General features: G+C 37.5%; 1 long non-coding RNA gene across 1 annotated transcript in view; it reads right to left on the reverse strand.

Annotated features, from left to right (window-relative positions):
* LOC123592780 overlaps positions 1 to 8,492 on the reverse strand; it is a 110,136-nt gene extending 101,644 nt beyond the window's left edge. The window contains exon 1 of the long non-coding RNA XR_006709926.1: positions 8,379 to 8,492. This is a non-coding gene — a long non-coding RNA (uncharacterized LOC123592780). The remainder of the gene's footprint in view (positions 1 to 8,378) is intronic.
* Positions 8,493 to 10,820: the final 2,328 nt, after the last annotated feature.

The following is a 10,820-nucleotide window of genomic DNA, read 5'->3' on the forward strand; positions in this document are numbered from 1 at the left end:
CTCATACTCCAAAAAAAAAAAAAAAAAAAAATTGTAAATGATCCCAAGCTTAATAATAATGTAGAGATAGATACTTGCACTGAATTTGGTTATGTGTGTTGTTTATTTGGAGTGGAGGTGTGCACACGTGCACACTGCATCTGCTTGTGCATTGGTTAAAGTTCAATCTATTCTTCTTATTTCCCACCCCATTTTTTAAAATGTTTACTTATTTTTGAGAAAGAGAGAGAGCTCAAATGGGGGAGGGGAGACAGGGGAACACAGCATCTGAAGCGGGCTCTGTGCTGGCAGCAGCTAGCCAATCACGGCCGAACGCGCCAGGAGACCATGACCTGAGCCAAAGTCAAAGGCTCAACCGACTGAACCACCCAGGTGCCCCCCCCCCCATACCATTTCTTAATAAAAAATGCCAAAATGACATTTTAAAATAATTTTCAGATTTTATGTTATAAATTTATTAAATAAGGTCATAATGACTTTTCGTCATCTCTTATAATTCTCAGTAGCTAGAGTCTCCATTACAATAATCTTTCCCCTCTGCTGCTTAAATCTTTGTTTATTTCATAGACGCCGGCAACATCGAAGTGTAACTAATGGGCCATAAGACAATTTTAACACCTTCATGGGCTAATTACTAAAATGGCCTTTATTTAATTCTCTAAGAACTGATCTCTGAGAAAATTACAACCTGGTGACAACATGAACGGAAAGCTCAATGCTAAGCTTCATGTGACAGACTAGCAAATAGTGTTTGCTTGGCTGATCTTAATAAATCTGAATCAAATTAATACTTATCCGGTTCAATTATTATAGCATTTGTTTAAAAACTTTTTTCTTCCTGTGAAATTGAATAGTTTAACTGGATGTTTCCAACCCAAAGAAAACACTTTTATTAACACTTTTATTATATTAGTCACTGATCAATTTCTTAAGAAAACTACTTGGTAGAGGCTGACTTTTAGGGAAAAAACTGGCATATTTAATAGTTCCTATATAGCCGAAGAAAGCCGAATATGCCATCGACTTCTGGATCAGGATACAAAACCTAGCAAAGATAAATAAATATTAATAATGCCTTCTCATTCTTCACATACAAACTGAGAAAGGAAGAACTTCTAAATGAAAATATGGACTTAATAAACTAAATTTTTCTAATGCAAAGTGATTCCTACCCTTCAGAAATGGGTCATACTTCCCACTAACCAAGGATTACTGAAATAAGAAGCCTAGTTTCACCTGCCTTCCCACAAATATTTTGATTCAAGAGAACATTAATTTTCCTTTTTCTTAAATTGAAGTATCCTTGACACACAGTGCTGCATCAGTGTACGACATAGTGATTCAATAACTCTGTGTGTTATTCTGCGCTTACCACAAGTGTGGCTACATTTGTCACCATCCATGCAATTATACTACCGCTGACTATATTCCCTATGTTGTACCTGTCATCCCCACGACTTATTCATTCCATAACTACACTCCTGTGTGTCCCACTACCCTCTCACCCATTGTGACCACTCCCCTCCCTCCCCACCCCTCTGGCAACCACCACTTTGTTTTTCAGATTCCACATACAAGTGAAGTCCTACAGTATTTGTCTTTCTCTGAGTTATCTCACTTAGCATAATGGTCTCTAGATCCATCCATGTTGTAGCAAATGACAAGATCTCATTCTTGCTGAGTAATATTTCATTGTATATATATACCACACTTTCTTTATCCAACCATCTATCAATGAACACTGAAGTTCCTTGTATAACTGATTTTTTTTTTGTATCAGGAGAAACTTCGTCTTTCAGACCATCTCCAGCCACCATAAACGACTTGAAAAAGAAGAAAAGTCAAGACAAACCCAATCACTTAATAGCAATGTTTGGGATTACGTAATCAAAGTAATCTGCTCTCTAATTATGAATTCAAAATTTTATCAGAAACCACATTATTCTAAACTAGTTAAATAGATAATAGCCTCTTTGATCTGTAATTACTTTGAGACTATAATGATCTGTTGTTTATTTTTAATCTTTAAAACTTGAAACAAAAGCCAGGTATAGTTTTAAACTGCTTTTACTTTTTTTACAATAATCATAGTATGTGATCTCTTAAGCCCACGTTAGATATATACCAAATGTTTACATATATAATCTGTCCTTGTACACAAAGCCCTCACCAATGTATCGGGATAAGTAAATATTTTAGTTCACCGTTAGACTGTAAACAGAGAACTTACAAATTCTCTACTGGAAAAACCTGCACATCTATTTCAAGTCTGCTTAACTTGAGGTGCTAGAAAATTCTCTAGGACGATCACCTCAGATTCACTGGAAATATGAGGCAAAGGTGAGGTTCATCAAGGTAGTGAGTCATCCTTGACTATATTCAACAGCAGGGACACAACTAAACACATTCAACTCATTCATACCTGTGGAGAACTGCCTTTTTTTTTTTAACATTTATTTATTTTTGAGAGACAGAGAGAGACAGAGCATGAGTGGGGGAGGGGCAGAGACAGAGGGAGACAGAATCCGAAGCAGAGCCTAGGCTCCACGCTGTCAGCACAGAGCCTGACGCAGGGCTCCAACTCACGGAGTGCGAGATCATGACCTGAGCTGAAGTCGGACGCTTAAACTGACTGAGCCACCCAGATGCTCCTGGAGGACTGCCTTTTGTGGGATTCTTAATATGCATTTACTGCATTCTTTGGGAGTAGTCATTACAACTATAGAAGTCAGGAAAGAATAGAATGGATAAGATTCACAAACAATGTCAAAGGTAAGTCAGTCAGTAAAGCATATTAAAGGTGGATTAAATGGTTTGCCTAGGTGGCTCAGTATGTCAAACGTCTAACTCTTGATTTCAGCTCAAGTCATGATCTCACAGTCCATGAGTTGGAGCCCCATGTCCACCTTCATGATGACAGCGTGGAGTCTGCTTGGAATTCTCTCTCTCTCTCTTTCTCTCTCTCTCTCTCTCTCTGTCTCTGCCTTTCCCCTGCTCTCTCTCTCTCTCAAGATAAATAAATAAGCTTAACAAAAAATGAAGTTGGATTAAATAAATGGAATATATGGTGTTTAATATAGGCAAAAACAATGAAGCAAATGACTTTGATTTTTAGATGGAAATGAATAGGCAAACCAAGAAACCTTAAATATTCATAAGTTACGGTTCATGCCACTTTGAACAGACAGCTATGGTACCTCGGGTACAGCCACCAATCCGTTCCCCAGTTGTACTCTGCTTGCAGAACGGAAAGAAAAGCTCTAGCTGTATAGTGAGGTGCAACTGTGGCCAGATTCTAGCCAGCACCCTTGGTCTGGCATGTCTCTGGTAGAAAAGTGTGCTTTGGCTTAAGGCAACTTTCACCTGCCCAGCCCCTTGGCTCTCCTTCCTGTATTAGTTTCCTATAGCCATAAAAAACTGCCACACATGTAGTGGCTTAAAACAACACAAATTTATCACCTGACAGTACTGTAGGTTAGAAGTCTGGCATGAATTTCACAGGGGAAAACTCATGGTGTTCATTGGGTGGCATTCTTTTCCAAAGGCCCGGAGGAAAATCCATTCCTGTGCCTTTTCTAGCTTCTTGAGTCCACTAGCCTTCCCTAGCTAGTGGTTTCCATTTTCATCTTCAGAGTCAGCAAGAAACATCACATCTATCTGACCCTAACTTCCTCCCCACATCTCTCTCTGTAGCCAGGAAATGTTCTCTAATATTTAAGTATACATGTGATTAGATTAGGTTCATCTAGATAATCCAGAATACCTCCCCACCTCATGGTCCTTAACACAATCACATCTGCAAAATCTCTTTTTCCAAGTAAGACAACATAGACACAGGTTCAGGGGATTAGAACATGAACATCTTGGTTGGCGGGGGGGGGGGGGGGGGGGCGGGTAGGGGGACACTATTCTGGCTATAACTCACCTTGTTCTTGTAGCTGCACTCTTAGCAGGGAAGCCCAGAGCATGTGAATGTGACATAACCCAGGACTTGGGTGATATGGGCTTTCTACCTGTTTGCTCCCTATCATAAGCGTGTTAATCTATTCAGTCCCCTTTCCTTTGCTACTGCTGTAAATTTGAAATCTATTTAATACACTTTGTCATTCAAACATCTTCATTTAGTTTGTCTGTGTTTCATGAGCTCTGAAATGATCTGTCTGGGAGTGTACCTGAAGGTACTGAATCAAGGTAATTCCCCAAGCAACAGGATTTTAGTCTTGGCTGGTCCCCATACGAAACCTCCCAAACCCCACAACTCCATATGTGTATCATACCTGGGACTAATCGCAAGTGAGAAAATAAATTATTGGTCATTTATCTTTCCTGGAATAAATCAAGGGTACTTCTAAAAGAATACAAGACTGAATCAATCAAAAAGAAACATAGAAAGCTGAGCAGTAAGAGGTAGTTATAAAGGGGGAAATGGTTAGTTCACTAGAAACTAGAAACCAGAAGCAGCATACTGCTTGGGTTGCTAGGAATGATAACTTTAATCTATGCCTGGAGTAGAAATTGAAGTTCAAAGAGGGAAGTAGTTTGTGGTAGACAAGACAGGCCAGCCGCAAAGTAGGAATAGTTTGGAACTAGAAGATAATTCTGACATTTTAGGCGTGCAGGCCAAAAAAGCCTGATTGAGGCATATTCTGGGCCTGAATGATAAGATAAAGTTCTTTGTGCTCAGGTTTTTATTCTTATTTTTTTAAGCTGGGCCCCGTACCTATTTTTGGCACCCATCATTTGCCTATCTACATTAGTTCAACAAACGTTTCCTTGGCACTTGTTAGGTGCTAGATTGCCTAAGTGAGGCTTAAGCTAATGACTGTATCATCTCCAGTCTTGTGGGATCCAGCCCCTCCAGGGTCTCACATCAGCCTTCCCTCCCCTTCCTCAACCACAATGTCTCCTGTCTGCAGTTCAAACACCCCAAGTGATTTCCTCCCTCAGGGTCTTTGCTGTTGCTTCCTCCACAACACTCTATTCAGATTATTTCCTAGTTAGCCATTCCCTGTGTTAGGGGTCTGTTCAACTACCTCCTCAGAAGGGTCTTCTATGGCCACCTCACCTGGTTACCATCCCCCACCCTCACCCCAGCAATGCTCTGTGCTATGTCTTTTTCGTCAGCACCTATCATGATTTGCAATCACCTTGTTGTTTGCTTGGAGTTTTAAAATCTGTTTCTTTGTTTCTGTTTACTAAAATGTGAACTTGGGGTGCCTGGGTGGCTCAGTCGGTTAACCGTCCGACTTTGGCTCAAGTCATGATCGCATGGTTCGTGAGTTCAAGCCCTGCATGGGGCTCTGTGCTGACAGCTCAGAGCCTGAACCCGCTGCGGATTCTGTGTCTCCCTCTCTTTCTGCCCCTCCTCCCGCTCACACTCTGTCTCTCACTTTCTCTCAAAAATAGAAATAAACATAAATGTAAAAAAGAAAAAAGAAAAAAATGTGAACTTCACGCTGGGATTTTGCCTGTGTTGTCACTGCTGCATCACCAGTTTGTAGCCCTCAGTGTTTTGCACACTTTAGATAAAATTTGAATGACTAAATTAATGAATAGATGGTAGAACTTATAATTCTACTTATTTATGAGATATGTACAAAACTAAAAATTGTCGTCTCTAATAGCATATGTTCATGGCTCCCAAACAGTGTGCCAAAGCATAGCAGGGACCCTCACTTAACACAGAGAGGTGATCCTGGGTATTTTAAATGTTTGAGGAAATTATGGCAATACTCAACAGGCATTAATTAGACACCATGAGAATTGTTACATCAAGGTGTTTCACAGTTTCAATGTTAGAAATCACGCTACATTTTTTTAATGATGGCCTTAGTGAAAGGCTGGGTTATCTGTGGTGGCTGTGATGAAAAGCAAGTACCATGCAAAAGTTAGTGTGGAACAGGAAATGAAGTTGGCAGTATCCAATCTGATTCTAAGATTTGAGAAGCTGTATAGTGCCCATGAGGTAAGTAATTCTGGTTATTAAAATGTGAAGTCTCGAGTAGCCATAAGCAGAAAGAAGCAGGTGAAATTTATTTTAATGATATATCTTATTCAACCCAATATGTCTAAATTATTACTCTTTTCACATGTAATCAATATAAAAATCTTAAGGTAATATTTTAAATTATTTTCCACATCCCAAGTCTTCACTTTCTACCAGCCACACTTCAGGTGCCAAACGGCCACATATGACCATTGCTGGTCTACAGCCATGAAATTTTCAAGCAGGAGGCCCGTTCCACCACAAAACTCTTATCTGTTAATTTTTTTACTCTAAAAGAAGAAAACCTGTAGCCAGATCCTATGTCAGGTAGCCAATAATTGAGCACAACTTAAAAGAGAAGCTAAGAAGATAAAATAGTTTGCATTTATTACAAAATAACAGTCTGTCAATGTTTCATTCTTATTCATCTGATGTAATGGCATTCTTTTAATGAGATAATTTGTTTCAAGCACTTACACAGTACCTGGCATGAAGTAAATTCTGGATAAGTATTCTGGATAAACAATGAGCATCATTATTAATACTAATGGGGATATACCAGCTTATCAATATCCATGAATGTGATGAAGAAGAAAGAAAGCAGAAGAATACAAAGTACCCATTGATTACTTTTAAGACTCTTTCTGGTAGACACTGGCCAAATAATTACATCAGAATAAATTTGTAAATTCAATGTAGAAAGTGAGTGGTAAATTAAGCACTTCTTAAAGCTTTTAAAACCTTTCAAGTTTCTGAAACGTATTACATTATTCAGGTCTGAGTGTCTCAAATACAAGTCTAAAATATATCTTTACTATTTTGATCAAGACTACTCAACCAGGAATTTTTAGGAGTTTGTTATTATTCATACGTCTCTCATTTTTGTTTAGCTTAGGGGGAAAAAGATCTGTGCTAATGTTTTATTTCTACATTCTCTATTAGGAAATCCTTTTGTTACCCTGTCTGTGTTCCTTCCCACTTAGGCAGGAATGTGGCAAATGTGACCATCCTTACCCTGGTTAAGGCAGAGTTAAGCATTCCCTTCAAGCATGAATTAATGCTAACCTTTGTAAGGATGTATTTAACCTCTTAAAAATCCTGCTAGTTTCTGAAATATTCATTGTACTGAAATCAATAAATCACTGAAATCCCCACTGGGAGGGAAACTTCCTGAGGTCTCAAAGGCCAAGCCAGAGTGGAACCAGTAAACATCAGTTTCTCACAGACATGCAATTAGAACATCTGTTTGTGTCTTCTATGCCTATTAAGATGTTTACTCTGTTAATTGTAGGCATAACATGGGTATCCATCACTATTTTTGTTTTCACTCCCACTATAGGAATTCAATAACAGAGCTTTAACCAGGGCCAGCTACCTTGCCGGTCAATTAGCAACTTGTCTTTTTAAAGAGAGTATAAGAAATGAACATTGTCAGAAGCAAATAATGAGTGATGAAAGACAATCGTGAGAAAAAATCGTGAAAGTTGTAGTACAGACAAATGTATTTCACCAGTGGGTATTTAAGTGGTTCTGAAGTTTCATGTTTGGGTTGATTATATCAAAAATAGCCACCTCTGGGACCCAGGGATAGATTTTGAACTTCTACGAGCATTTTTAAATGCTACATTCATTAGCTTTGCCAGCTGTGCTATTGATTTACCAGCAAAGGTTTTCTGCATGAATAGGTAGTAATCTACTGTTTCTTCAATCTTAGAATATTGAGAGAAATGGAGACAGCATATAACAAAAGAAGTTACTGAAAATTATTAATTAAATTTTTGTAATTTCTCTACCTTTTAAAATTATACTAGATAAATGTAACAATCATGAATTTATAAAATAAAAACATCTGAAAATTCTCAAGTGTGGGTGAAACTTAGTAATATAGTTCACAGACAGTGTTCTAATGGTGTCATAACCCTTAAGGGATATTTAGCACACCAAAATTTGGGTTTCAATTGTCTATATAATTGTATATGTGCATAAAATAAGCATTTCATATAAATTTTACTCTGTATTTACCCAGTAACCTTAACTTGTTCCCATTCACAAAAATGATTATATAACAGTAAACATCTATATAAAATCTTAAAAACATATTTGACATTTAATTGACATAATGCCTCTCTGTCAAATAATCATTCTAATATTCTAATAAGGAATAAAAATACAGCATTAATTTCACCTTCCTCTCCATTAAATATTTTTGATGATTCTGAATGTTGACAATTGCCTGAATAATAACAATAAAGCAGAAAGCAAGAAATTGGGAATATTTAGCAACCAGCTTCCTCATCGGGTCCAGCACTGTCCCTGACATACACCAGCTGGTTAAGGAGTGTATTTCTAGACCACGCAGAAAAGAGGAAATTAAAAAGAACCTAATACTCACGTGAAATTGAATTCAAGATGGACTTCACATCCACTATTTAAGTTGAAATCTCTGAACTTCCTCAAAGGTAAGCACAACCAAAGTAAAAACTCATTTGCTGAATGTTCTGCCTAAAATGATATTTTTCAAACATCTGGAAACACTCTTTTGCCTCTCTTCTAAAACCTTAAGAATTACACATTGCCGAAGCTTGATGAAGAAATTGTATTTCAGTGACTGTGGAATAGATATTCTCCACGTTGGAACAGGGCTTTTCCAGTTCATAGAATGCCCTGGGCTTTTCATAGCTAAGAGGTATACTTTAATGAGGTTCATGGAAACCCCCCTTAGCACACTTACCTTAGCTCTCGGAATCAATTCTGCCATCAGCTTCCACACAGCTTCAGAGTCATTTTATCTATCCATTGTCGCTGAACTCAGGTGGCCTCAGTACTTTCAAGTCCCGCATTAATCTTGTGTCCTTATTAATATAATGTATTCTGTTTCTAAGTTAAGCCAGGATGGTAAATTCATTGGGGATTGAATCCATGTTAGAATGATTGCTACATACCCCTGTTGCCCTTATCTCAATCTCAGATGGGGCCGAAAGAAAACATACATTTGTATATATTGGTTTTGTTCATGTTGTGGCATTCAGCGATTAGGAAACCAGAAAAGGGATACTTAATAGCCTGTCATTTCAATACTCATAGTCTTAGCCACTATGCCATCCAGCCTCTTCACCATAAAAAATCCAACACCTACTTTAAATACCCACTAAGGAGCATTTTTATTAGAACTATGACCAGAAAAAAAGTGAGATTTCTCTAAACGAGGGACTCCTTACAATAATATTGTGAAAAAAACCTCCACAAAAGTTTGTGTGGTCTTTCAAAATCTGGAATGTGAACTTCAGGAAAAATTTATGCAATGTTTAAAATGAAGTGTATAATTTGGTTTTATGATCAAAATTAATATGCACATATTTATGTGTTTCTGAGATATAAATCAAACTTAGTGCAGTAGATTTTCTTGATGCAAACCTACAGATAAAGCTACATGCCTCAGAGAACACACCAGACTATACAGCTGTGCAACTGAATTATGAATTATATAGCCAAGTACATTTATCATGAAAATTGACCAGATTTCCTGCAGGCTAATCCAATATGGTTTTGATAACCAAAATAAAAGATAAAACATGTCTAATTCCCATAATTCACATTACCATAACCTAAACTTAACCAAAGCTCAGCAATTTTGGAAGCATTAATTTATGTAATGATCATTACATCGAAGTTAAATACCAAGGTAATAACTTATTAAATGAGTCACAAAATTTCCCAAACCATCTCTGACATATGTGGGGCTAAGTTCTATGAAATTCAACCAAATTCAACCAAAGTCAACAACAGCAGTAATAGGGATGGGAAGAAGGGGAGTGTTGTTTATTCTTTAAGCCTTGTGTTTTTTACAAAAGAAGCAGCTAGACCAATTTTTTTTTAAGTTTATTTATTTATTTCAAGAGAGAGAAGGAGAGTGTGAGTGGGAAAGGGGCAGAGAGAGAGGGAGACAGAGAGAATCCCAAGCAGGCTCCGAACTGTAAGCGCAGAGCCTGATGCAGGGCTGGAACTCACGATCTGAGGCGAGATCAAGAGTTGGACGCTTAACCAGCTGAGCCACCCAGGAGCCCCTAGACTGATTATTTTAAATCACAGAGTAACAAAATATCAGGATTGAAAGGGGAAAGAATTATATCTGGTCAGGGACATAGCTAAAAACACAACAATAACAATGTAGGGTTTGGAGGTTATTGTATAAATCTGATCATCATCGGCAAGGAGAAACTCAAATCAAAACGCAAGCTTGTAGGTCAGATTTTCTCTCAATAATTCTCTGCACATTTTCACACCCTTTAGGGCACTGTATGCACCTGCAGCGCGCCACAGCCTGGACACAGAACTTCTGCTGTGTGCCTTGTCACACAGTAACATTTTCTGTTTCTTTTCGGGTCGCCTAAATGACGTCATAAGTATCTTAGGGACAAAAACGTATATACCTTATTTCCTCTCTGTTGCTAACATCTAGTGTACAGTTGTTGTTCTATAATTAGTTTTTGAATTATACTAAATCCAGCATGATATCTTTAAGCACAAGGGAAATCTGTTTCACTTTGTTTCTTGCATTATACATTTATACACCAAGGGAAAATGTGTGCGCGTGTGTATAAATTTACATATATACATATATATAATATATTCATTATATATAATAATATATAACTGCATATATATCATTATCCATAAATTATATATGTGTCTATTAAACTGCTCTGTCATTAAACTCTCAAGGTTTCATTCTTAAATAGTGGCTTATTATAAAGAAATTATGCCAAATTATTGATAAATATTTTGGCATTGCACACGAGATCAGACATAAAAGTTCATGATTTAAATCCCAGAC

Source organism: Leopardus geoffroyi, chromosome B1 (genome assembly GCF_018350155.1).
Source record: "Leopardus geoffroyi isolate Oge1 chromosome B1, O.geoffroyi_Oge1_pat1.0, whole genome shotgun sequence".
In the NCBI taxonomy this organism is placed as follows: Eukaryota; Metazoa; Chordata; class Mammalia; order Carnivora; family Felidae; genus Leopardus; species Leopardus geoffroyi.